Source organism: Puma concolor, chromosome E2 (genome assembly GCF_028749965.1).
Source record: "Puma concolor isolate L17-30 chromosome E2, mPumCon1.1.hap2, whole genome shotgun sequence".
In the NCBI taxonomy this organism is placed as follows: domain Eukaryota; kingdom Metazoa; phylum Chordata; class Mammalia; order Carnivora; family Felidae; genus Puma; species Puma concolor.
The window spans coordinates 57,063,395-57,075,570 of record NC_141681.1 but is presented as its reverse complement, the minus strand read 5'-3'; the positions used below and the strand labels follow the sequence as shown (position 1 = coordinate 57,075,570).

General features: G+C 40.6%; 1 pseudogene; it reads right to left on the bottom strand.

Moving 5' to 3' along the window:
• Positions 1 to 11,035: 11,035 nt before the first annotated feature.
• LOC147573801 (vomeronasal type-1 receptor 2-like) lies at positions 11,036 to 11,951 on the bottom strand (annotated as a pseudogene).
• Between the last annotated feature and the right edge of the window lie 225 nt (positions 11,952 to 12,176).

The following is a 12,176-nucleotide window of genomic DNA, read 5'->3' as shown; positions in this document are numbered from 1 at the left end:
CGGTGTTAAATTCCACAGAAAATTAAAATTATTTAAAACTCATGAGATGAAGTGTGTCAATGGAACAAGTGTATCTGTGGAAAGACCTACTAATCATCTTCTGTTTAAATCTTCTTTAAAAATTTTATTTTTCTCTCTACATCTAACCGTGGGGCTCATTCACAACCCTGAGATCATGAGTCACATGCTATTCTGGATGAGCCAGCCAGGCACCCCTATAACTTTTTTTACTCAATTATTTGAGGTTTCCTTTTTTTATTAATGTTTTTTTTTATTATTTTTTAATTTGCATTCAAGTTAGCATGTGGTGCAACAATGATTTCAGGAATAGATTCCTTAATGCCCCTTACCCATTTAGCCCATCCTCCCTCCCACAACCTCTCCAGCAACCCTCTGTTTTATACTTAAGAGTTGATTATTTGAGGATTTGTGAGGCTACATTGTTATTGATGACTTACAACTTCAAGTTTGCAATCCACTGATGTTCTACTTTACACGTGTTTTATTTATCAACCATGGTTTTCACAGAGAAAGGATTGGTTACGTGAAAGGAACGTGGGGCTTAATCATACCTGTATATCCTGGAAAGGCTAGGATGCTAATTTTAAGATACAGTGTAGTATAAATTTGAGATCATGAGTAGTGACAGGGAATAGATGTAAAAGTATTATCTATATTGCTATGTTTTCTGTGGTCACAGCCTCTCCTCTAGATTGGTTAGTATGATTGAGAGTCTTTGTTGATTAGTACAGGAAACAATTCCTCTATCAGATGATCATGAACACTGTAGGTGGGGACACTGAGAGAATGTGATTTTCATGTGAGTGATGGATTACTAGGGGTGGCATATGTGGTAGAGAAAATGGAGGGGGAATGATAGTCTCTCCCTCTTTTGAAAGGTAATGTATAAAATTACTCTTATTTTTGAAAACTCAAGGTTATAGAGGACGTTTTAATCAGAACCAAGGTAGGGGTTCTTGGGTGGCTCAGTATGTTGAGTGACTTGATATCAGTTCAGGGTTGTGTCGTTGGGCTCTCTGCTGAGTGTGGAGCCTGTGTTAAGATTCTCTCTGCCCCTCTCACCTACTTGTGCTGTCTGAAAAAACAAACAAACAAAATGCAAAACTAGTACGCTTGTGAGGATTGAAACTTGGATTTTGATACATTTTGATTTATTGTACCCAATTTCTCAGATAATATCTAAGTACGTAAAATATAGGCTTTTGTGTAACCCTAAATGAATGATGTTTTATTAGCCCATGTGCATCCCACCTCATTGGGCCATTTCATAATGAACACTAATAATACATCCTTGTCCTCTCTAGGTTGAGTGTCACCCATAACATTTTTTTTTCCAAGTTAGATTCAAACCTGCAGTTGTAGAAATATATATTCATAAGTTCAATTTGAGAGTTACACACTCCATAGTATATCCCAGATTATTTTTGTGGCTATAATGAAAATAACATAGCAATGCAATTTCAACTCTCACCCTTGACAACCTGCCTTCCCATTCAGAAATATACACCATATGATTATATTTCAGCATGTCTTTTGTACTGAAATAAGACACATGTGTTGCACGTTACATTAAGAGAATAGAAAAGTCGTGGGTATATGAAAACTATTAGGAACTAAAAGAATATTTCAGAGGTAAGGATAAAGGTAACAATGTATACTTTGTGCTGGAGTGCTCAGGGAATAATTGGAAAAGAGAAATCTTCATGAGTTTACTCTCAAGAATGAACATACTCAATGGGAATCTTTTGATAACTAGAAATCTGATTTACCTTCTAAAACATTTTTTGCTCGTTTGCACTTGTGCTTACTCCACTGGAACAGATGGCAGATGTCAAGAATGATGACTCCATTGTCTGAATTGTAAGGAGAATGTTTGTTACATAATGATGCTTTCTCGGGAGAGCAGGGTAGGGTTCTCAAGTTCTGAAGATGGGCAGAGAAAGCAGGAAATGGTGACTACATTGTTACGATGCATCCTCTGTGGGGCTGGGGAGATGGTACTCATTGACACTGTGAACTTAGAACTACTGCCAAGGGAATGGCCTCTTGGGCGTCATTATTAGCTTGCCCTGCCCAGATAACAGTGGTTTCAGGCAATACCCACATGAGGTCATCTTTGACCAGAACCACTGAAAGTGTATCATGCCAATACCAACGAGGAAGGGCAAGTGGGTGGAGGAAAGCAGCAGAAAATTGCCCGAATGGGAACATATTTACAGTGGATCCAGAATATCCACAATTGGTGTGTGGCTTGGTGAAATGTGATATTAAGTTTCTACTGGAGACATTTAAATTTTGGGACTCCTTGTACTTAGAATTTTTAAAATTTTAACAATAGAACTCCCCAGAGGGCTTAAGAGCATATGTGATAGATCCAAAACCATGACCTGTTTGGAGAATGCACAGACCTATTTCTTTATGGCAGCCTTACCACTATTGAGAGAACACAGCAGTGAGGTGGGGTAATGAATTAATGGAAAGATGGTAAATACCATTTGTGAAAACTGTCTAGGGAGTTGATCCCAGGACTTGTTAAGATACATACTTTTCCTGTTGTCTACCCTTATACCCAGCCAAGGGTTTATTGCTTCTTCCACTTACAAACGTGTACCAAGTAGTGCCTGGTGGGTCTTTTACGCCTCAGTTATAACTTCAATGTCAATATCATCAAAAAGTTTTTAACCTGTAATAAGATACTGTACTTGCAAATTGAAAAGTAACAATTGCATATTCCATGTTCTCTTCATGAGTACAAGACCTACTCCCAATTATTCTTAGTTTTCCAATTGAGACCAATCTTGTGTCACCGTTGCCGTTTCATTATGTTTCATATCCCAAATTTTATACTAATTCAGATGTGATGAGAATGTGACTCTGTGTGCCAAGTTGGCAAACTTTTATGTAAGGAACATACAGTAAATATTTTATTCTTTGTAGGCCATACTGTTTCTGTTACCACTCTTCCTGTATGTCCTTATTGGGTCAAAAGTACCTAAATATGAGTGTGGCTGCATTCCAGTTACACTTCACGTAAAAACAGACGGTAGGCTGTACTTGGCTCATGTTCTGTAGGTGGCAGACTCCTGATCTACACAAAGGAATTATGAGCACTAGAGTAGTGGGGTGCCTGGGTGGCTCAGTCGGTTAAGCATCCAACTTCGGCTCAGGTCATGATCTCACAGTTTGTGAGTTCAAGCCCCGCATTTGGCTTTGTGCTGACAGCTTAGAGCCTGGAGCCTGCTTCCAATTCTGTGTCTCCCTCTCTGCTCTTCCCCCACTCATGCTCTGTCTCTGTCTCTCTCTCCTTCAAAAATAAATAAAAACATTTTTTAAAAATTTTAAAAAAGAGCACTAGAAGTAGTAGCTATATGGGTAAATAAAAACTTTCTTTCCTATTTTTAAGCCTCTTTATAGTGGACGGTTTAAGAAACTAACAGTCTAGGGGCACCTGGGTGGCTCAGTTGGTTGAGCGTCTGACTTAGATGCAGGTCATGATTTCAAAGCTCGTGAGTTTGAGCCCCGCATCGGGCTCTGTGCTGACAGCTCGGAGCCTGGAGCCTGCTTCAGATTCTGTCTCCCTCTCTCTCTGCCCTTCCTCTGCTCACTCTTTATCTCTCAAAAATAAATAAATGTTAAAAAAGAAAAAAGAAAAACTAACAGTCTAGTATATATGTGTATAGTATATGTAAAAGTAATCTATACTAATGGCAGCACAGGGCAGGAGTGGAGAAATGGAAGTCCTTGTGGAAAGGAAAGGTCGGGTGCTCCATATGAAGAAGTATAAACTCATATGAAGGTATAATGTGGTCAGCTGTATAGGATAACTCCTAAAGGAAACACATAAAAAATAGTTATCGCTAACACCAGTAAACAAAGAAACAAACAAAAAGTATTTAAAGCAAAATTATCTATAAAAATTCAGTTATTTCATGGGCACCTGGGTGGCTCAGCCCATTAAGGGTTTGACTTCATTCAGGTGATGATCTCATGGCTAATGAGTTTTAGGCCCTGCATCTAGCTCTGTGAATACAGCTCAGAGCCTGGAGCTTGCTTCAGATTCTGTTCCCATCTCTCTGCCCTTCCCTCACTCAAGCACAGTATCTCTCTCTCTCTCTCTCTCTCTCTCAAAAAGAAACATTAACAAAAATTCAAAAATAATATTCATATATTTCAAAGAAGACAGAAAAAGAACAAAGGAGACGTTACAAAAGCAATAGCAAGATAATTTATATATTAATATCTGTAAAACAGACTTAAGGCCCGGTTGTAAAGCAAACATTGCCACTGATTTTTTTTAGTTTTATTTAAGACAGAGAGAGAGGGAGAGAGGGAATCTGAAGCAGGCTGTATGCTGTCAGTGTAGGCCCAACATGGGGCTGAATCTCAAGAGCCATGAGATCATCACCTGAGCTGAAATCAAGAGTCTTGCACCTAACCATATGAGCCAACCAGTTGACCCCATGAATTGAATTTTTAAAAGACAGGCAGCAAAATATTTCTTACAAGAAATTCACTTCAAAAATTAAGGACACAAAGTAAATCATGGAAAAAAGATAAACATAAATGGTATTAACAATAGAGCAGCTATATCAGATTAAAGTTAAAGAGCAAATTGTATGACCAGGGATAATGAAATCTATTTCATAGTCATAAAGGGATACATTCCCCAGAATGACATGAGAATCCTAAACCATACACTGGCAACAGAACTTCAAAACCCCTGAGAAAACAGACAGGAACGCAATGACAGGCCTATCAACAATGACAGAGATCTCCATGTCCCTTCTCTCCATAATAGAACAAGTAGACAAAATCAGTACTTCAGCGACTGTAACATGACTATCAAGGAAACTGCCCCAATTGACATTTACAGAGCTGTGAGATAAAAGAAAAATTATGTATTGTTCTCTGCCCCTGGCTCCTGCACAGCACTCCTAATGTCCTTGTATTTCCTAAGTGACGAGGGTAACAGCAGCAACTTTTGTTATAATGAGGCCTCTCCTGTGTGGGCTCTTTGGGTGGGGCTGCTCACCGGAAGGATGGTGATTTTGAGCCTTATCCCCTCATCCTCCAGAGAGAGGACAGGGGCTGGAAATGGAGTTAATGACTGGTCATGCATATATGAGGAAGTCTCCTCAAAAGCCCAATGGCTGGAGATTCAGAGAGATTTCAGGCTGGCGAACACCGCCACTCCAGTAGGTGACACACCCCAACTCCATGGGGACAGAAGCTTCTGCACTGAGGACCTTCCCAGACCTCATCCCGTGTGTCTCTTCATCTGACTGTCCATCCGTATCCTGTATCATAGCCTGTAATAAACTGGTAAATGTGTTTCACCGAGTTCTGTGAGGGGCTCTAGCTGGCTAGTCAAAGACAATGAGGGGTTGTTGGCACCTCTGATCTAGACCAGTTTGTAGAAGCACGTGCGTCAGCCTGGACTTGCCTGGCGGCTGGAGTGTGTGGAGGGGCATCTAGGGAGAGGGTGTCACAGTTGAGGTGAATGGTAGGAAACCAGCTGGTGTCGGAGACTGCTTATTGGTGGGGGAAACCCTCCACGTATTTGTGACCAGAAGTGTCAGAAGTGAAGTCTCCTGTGTGAGTAGTGAGGGAGACAGAATAGAAGCACACAGTAGGGGAAAAAAACAGATTTTTTCCCTACACAGGAGAAATACTGATTTTTTTCATTCATAAGAACGCTCCACCTAACCAGGGAATTAAACACAATCTTTAAAAATTTTTTTTTTTCAATGTTTATTTATTTTTGGGACAGAGAGAGACAGAGCATGAACGGGGGAGGGGCAGAGAGAGAGGGAGACACAGAATCGGAAACAGGCTCCAGGCTCTGAGCCATCAGCCCAGAGCCTGACGCGGGGCTCGAACTCACGGACCGCGAGATCGTGACCTGGCTGAAGTCGGACGCTTAACCGACTGCGCCACCCAGGCGCCCCAAACACAATCTTTAAAAGTGCACACAGTACTTTACCAAGAGAAACCATATTCTGGCCCATCAAACTAGCCTCGCTAAATTTTAAAAGAATTCACATCACACAAAATATGTGTATGACCATCATGGAATTATGATAGAAATCACTAATAGAAAAGCCTCTGGAAAATCCACAAATACTTGGAAAACAATGACCTCCTTGTGACTAACCCTGGGACAAAGAAGACGTAGAGAAAGAAATGAGAATGTAGCCTGAAGTGAATGAAAATGAAAGCAGAACATTCATAATTTGCCACCACAGCGGGAGAAACTGAAGACCACGTCCTTGGAAAAGGGCTAGCCACAGAACACCTAAGCCAAAGACTCTTCCTTTTTGTTTGTTTGTTTCCTTTGGGTGTTTGCCAAGGAGTGAGAACCTCCTTCTAAGTGAGCTCATGCAGTTCTGAGGCTTACTTAGGTGAAGCAGGACAGTGAAGAAGGCAAGGTTCTTGAGGTTATTTATAAATATTTGATTGTGATAAACCAGTTGAAAATGTTGTAACTGAGAACACATAGTCCACTGAGGGTAGTTAGATTGTAAAGGGCAATATATTTCTAGATGCATTAAAATAAATGGGGGCACCTGGGTGGCAGAGTCGGTTGAACAGAGCACGGAGCTCCCTTAAATTTCTCTCTCCCTCTCTCTGTCTCTGCCCCTACCCCACGCGTGCATGAGTTCTCTCACGAAATAAATAAACTTACACAATTAAAACAATAAAATTAAAAATAAATGGATATTTTAATGGAAGTAGAGAATATAAAATGGCAGATATGAGGGTAGTAATATAGGGAGGGAGTAAGTGAAAACATGATTTCAAAGGTGGTACAATTATTGGAGACAATGACTTTGGGTAGTTAAGATGGGTAAGGAGAAAAGAAAAGGTCACAAAGTACCAGTCAGCTTTCTAGAAGGGTTTTCTATGGTAGCAAATATCCCTGAATTCTCTTGGGTTCATCAGAACAAACATTTATTTCTTCCTCATATCACTTCTATCATTAGTCACCTCTTGCTTGGTTCTGTCATTTGAGTCTGGGATTCAGGACAGAACTTCAGTTTTTGTGGTTATAACTATTCTTGCGCCAGAGAGAAGAGAAGGAGCAAACAAAGCTTTGAAAGCTTCTGTTTACACTTAAAATATGTCATTCTACTCACACTGCATTAGTCAAGGTGGCTATAAATTGGGAAGGACGTGTAGTCCCCTCAAAAAGAAGAAGGGTTGCCTAAGTCATGTGGCCAAGCTTGATATCAAAGAGCAGAGACATATAATCTCACAAGAGGGTGGTAATTAACTGGAAATATTACAATGTACGATAGTACAACTTCTATCAGAAATCATTTATCCCTTCTTTGTATTTCACACAAAATACACTTAGGTTTGTCCCGAAAGAAAAAATTTCTACCCAAACATGACTACAGTCACATGGGAGGGTCTTGCAACAGTCTCGTGAGATTCCTCTTGGTTGAGAGCCTGACGTGGAGTCCTCACTCCTAACACATTATGGTGGAACAGAAAAAAACTCAATAAACCCTCCCATTCGGAAAAGAAAAGGAAAGGAGGGACCCAGCAGTCTCTGGTCCACAGCAAACAGGGAGGGTCAGGAATGAGGAAGGATCTTTTCTTAGGTTCCTACTTTTCCCCTGAGAATAGCTTTCCAGTCCTTTGTGTTTCACCGTTCTTGACTTCATGTAGTTACATTTGCTAAAGTGTCAGAAACCCTGTCTTCCTTGCACAACCAGCCGTTTTCCCCAGTGACCTCTTTGCCATCATAATGTACATCACCAAACATTACTGCATGATCACAGTTTCCTTCTCGTGCAAACTTGGCGCATCGTGGACAGCACAATATTTTTAAATAGCACTTTATGTGATACCAAACAGCTACATCTATTAGCTACACCCACCATATTTAGCTAGACATGCCATGCTCTTCGTATTTATTTCAGGGTCATTGAGCCTCTCGGGCCCCTCTAATAGAGCCACACCTGTGCTTTCCGTTCACTAAGCCATGCTGTCCAAGAGAAGCAATCCTACAGGACCTACTGTAGTCAACGGCAGGTAACTTCATAGGGCATTAATTAGGACCATGTCTTTCACGTAGACTTTGCCATGATTTTGAATTTTAACTTGCCCTTGACCTCAAAGGATTTATTAATGGTCAGTTTTACACGCTAGAGATGAGGCACAGTTACGTCCTTAAATCCTACTTGCAAATCAGGTCATTCACTTCTGACATCAGGTCTTTCTTGGAATACTGTGTTCAATGCAGCTGAGAACAAAATGGCATGGTAGTATCTTTTGCTTTCCTGATCTCTATATTGGTAGAATTGATATACAGGGGGGATAACCATCCCCCATCTCGGGAGCATTTGCAAAGTTCTGGGGACATTTTTAATATCATCATTGCGGTGGTTCTACTGGTATCTAGTGGGTACAGGCCAGCGAGGCTGCTAAATATCCCACAATGCACAATACAGCTTCATACATGAAAGAGTTACCTGAGCCCCGATGTCTACAGAATAGTATAACTTATACCATGTAAACCTCAATAAAAAGAAAGCAGGAATGTCTATATTAATACCAGATAGAACAAATTTCAGAGAAAACAAAATTACTGAGGATAGAGGGGGAAATTACATGATTGACGGGTCAAACAAGGTGACTTTGCGATGCTGAGTGTATATCCACCAAAGAATAGCTGCAAAATATGTTAACCATCAAATGATAGAACTGAAAGGAGAAACAGACAAATTGACAATTACAGCTCGAGACTTCTCTCAATAATTGATAGAATAATGACAGAAAGTCAGCAGGACACTGGTGAACACTACAACACCATCAAGTCACATGATCTCATCAACATTTTTATAACACCACCCAAACACAGGAGATTCCACATTTTTTTTCCCCTGAAGAACATATATCAAGACAGTTCTGCTGGGTCCTAAGGTACCCTTCAACAAATTCAAAAGAACAGAATCATAGAGTGTGTTCACTGCCCACCATGGAATCCAAATCCAAAAAGAAAACAAAACAAAAAAATTAACTGGAAAATCTCCAAACATTTGGAAACTAAACAAAATACTTTCAAATACCCCACAGTTCAAAGTGGAAGACTCAAGTGAAATATACAGGCTGAAAGAAAATGAAAATACAACCTGCCATTTCTGTGAGGTTCAACTAAAGCAGTACTGAGAAGGAAACTGATAGGACTCAATGTACTAGAAAAGAGGGAAAATATCCAAGAATAATCTTAGTTGCAGTAAGAAATCAGAAGGAAAAAAAAGAAACACAACCAAAGCAGAAAGAAGGAAATAATAAAGGCAAGAGCAAAAATAAGTAAAACCGAACACAGGGAAACAGTAGAGACAATAAAGCAAAGAGATGGTTCACTGAAAAAAATAATGTTCATGATTCACTAGCAAAACTACCAAATAATATAAAACACAAATTCCTCTTAACAAATTAAAAAGGGAATATTACTCCAGAACCTGGAGACATCAAAAGGGTAGTAAGGGATTAATACAAAACTCTACACAGATATACTTGAAAATTTAGGTGAAATAGATCAATTCCTCTAAAGGTACACCTTACCCCAAGTCACCCATGTGAAAGAAATGATAGGAATGCTTTGAATTGCAGAATAAGGTTGTAATCTTGAAATTCCCTCCCAAAAAAGAAACCTGCAGATACATAGAGTGAGTATTGAGAGTTTAGCTAATCCTGGTGCCTCAGGATCCATTCTGTGTGGCCAGGTGGTCTGTAGGGACCGTGAACTGATACTAGCCTTTCCCTTGAGCACATACCCTAATAAGAGCCCACGAAGTCAGAAGCAAACTGTACCTTTTCTTTCAATGGTGTCCCTATTGCCTTGGTGGTGATTTCAAAAGCGATACTACTCCTTTCGAAACAAACTACATCGTGTACTCCAGCTTCAAATTGCTACTCATCTCCTGCACCAAGCTTGATGAAAGGGCCCTCCATAACCTCTTGTATCCTCAAGTTTGAAAAGCAAAAGTCCGTCTTGAAATCTCTTTCTCCCCAACCATGCCAACTACCATCAAGATTTAATACAGAACAGTCTGCCTTCTAAACATCTCAAAAGTACATTCAGTCTTTTCCCACATACCCAATGTTTACTGACTGCCTCTCACCTGCACCCTTTCTAAAATTCACCTGACACCTCTTCCTATGTTCCTCTTTGTCGCCCACAGTTTACTCTTCAAATGTTGAGCAGAAAACATTTTCATGCACTCATCTTGCTCCATAAGCATTACCCTATTTCAAGTGTCCCCAGTTTCCCTTAGGATATAAAGCACAATATTCACGACATAGCCTCCAAAGCCAGCAGTAAGTAAACCTGGTTTTCCCTCCGCCTTCACACGAGGCCATTTGTATCACAAATCAGGATATTTGTGGATTGGAATCACAATTCCAATCTTGTGAATCTTGGTACATCTTGGGAAATTTTATTATCTCAATTTGAAAGTTACACATTCAAAGATATATCCAGTATGTTCACATTATTTCAGGACTGTTTTGTAGAATCTTAACTTCTCCACTGTTACCATTAATAAAAATAGAAACTATAGGGGCGCCTGGGTGGCGCAGTCGGTTAAGCGTCCGACTTCAGCCAGGTCACGATCTCGCGGTCCGTGAGTTCGAGCCCCGCGTCGGGCTCTGGGCTGATGGCTCAGAGCCTGGAGCCTGTTTCCGATTCTGTGTCTCCCTCTCTCTCTGCCCCTGCCCCGTTCACGCTCTGTCTCTGTCTGTCCCAAAAATAAATAAACGTTGGAAAAAAAATTAAAAAAAAAAAATAGAAACTATATAACTACACACATACTAATTACAGATTATTTCATGTATCATGATCTTTACTATTTCCTATTAGGCTGGTGTCCGTGTGTCTTGTTTACCCCTCTCCCTGCAATGAAACTGGTTCATTATTGTTCTTCACATTCTTTGAGGTTTCAGTGCATCCCTGACTGAACAGGTGGAAAACAATTCATATATCCCTGATGAGATGAGGGAGTTATGTATTCCTTCCACAGGAGACACAATACAGCCTGAATATGCTGGGGTCATGGTTCATGAGAACAAAAGAGCTAATACTTGGAAAACATGCAATGATTAGTACAGCGACATTCACCAGCCACCAACTAGAATTATCAAAGAGAGGCAAGTAAACATAAATAATGGAAGAAATGGCATTAAATGATACAATGGTGGTCACCAAAACAAGGATGCTTTGGATGGCTCTGGTCTCAGGGGAGGTCTGGGGGAGAGATTGTTCCTATGGATGCATTGGACCCTCTGCTTGTGACTGTGAAAGAGAAAAACCATGGAGCTGCTGGCCAACGTCATGTGTCCCAAACACAAAATGTCAAGGAAAGATGTCATTGCTGCCTATAATCAGCCTGTGATCTTGTCTCTACACTGTGAAGCACAACAATATCCCAAACACTTTTTTGGTAATAGTTTTGTTGCTCCATTTACAGTCATATAAATGGGAAAAAACTTATTTGCCAGCATGTGGAACACCCCGCACAGGATACTGGAGGGGCCAATGTACTTTGGAGCTTTCACTTTAAGCTCTGCCCACCTGGAGTTCCCAGGGCTGATCGTGATGGCCTGGAAGACAGTCAAGGGCAGGTGGAGCAAAGGGACATACCTCTGGCCACTCCATGAACATATAAAAGAACGTAGCATCCATAATAAATGGTGAAATGTTTCAGCCCCAGCGCTGCCATCGTCTCTGGGATTCCTCTAGAGAGAATGGGCAAGGAGTTGGCTACACTCAGGTGCCTGAGAACCAACTTTGTGGATCTCGGCTTGCATCCCCTGAAGCAAAGGGACATCTAATGATAGAAGAGTGAGAAACTGCCCAGGATTCCAATGACTATGTGGAATAGGGAGATCACTACTATATTCAAATCCACTGAGGCCATTCTGTCATTGTCCAGAACTCACACATAGAGGGTTCTGCATGAAAATAATGAGTTTTGGGCTACACTTTCATGGAAAATAAAATCTTCACCTGCCTCTCCCTTTCCCTGAGAATGAACATCTAAACTCTATTGTCTTTTGTTAAGAGATGTCCAAAGTTACATGTGTGTCTTTTTATAGCACTTACAATGTGTGGGTCACTGTTATTACTGCTTTCCCTATTGCAA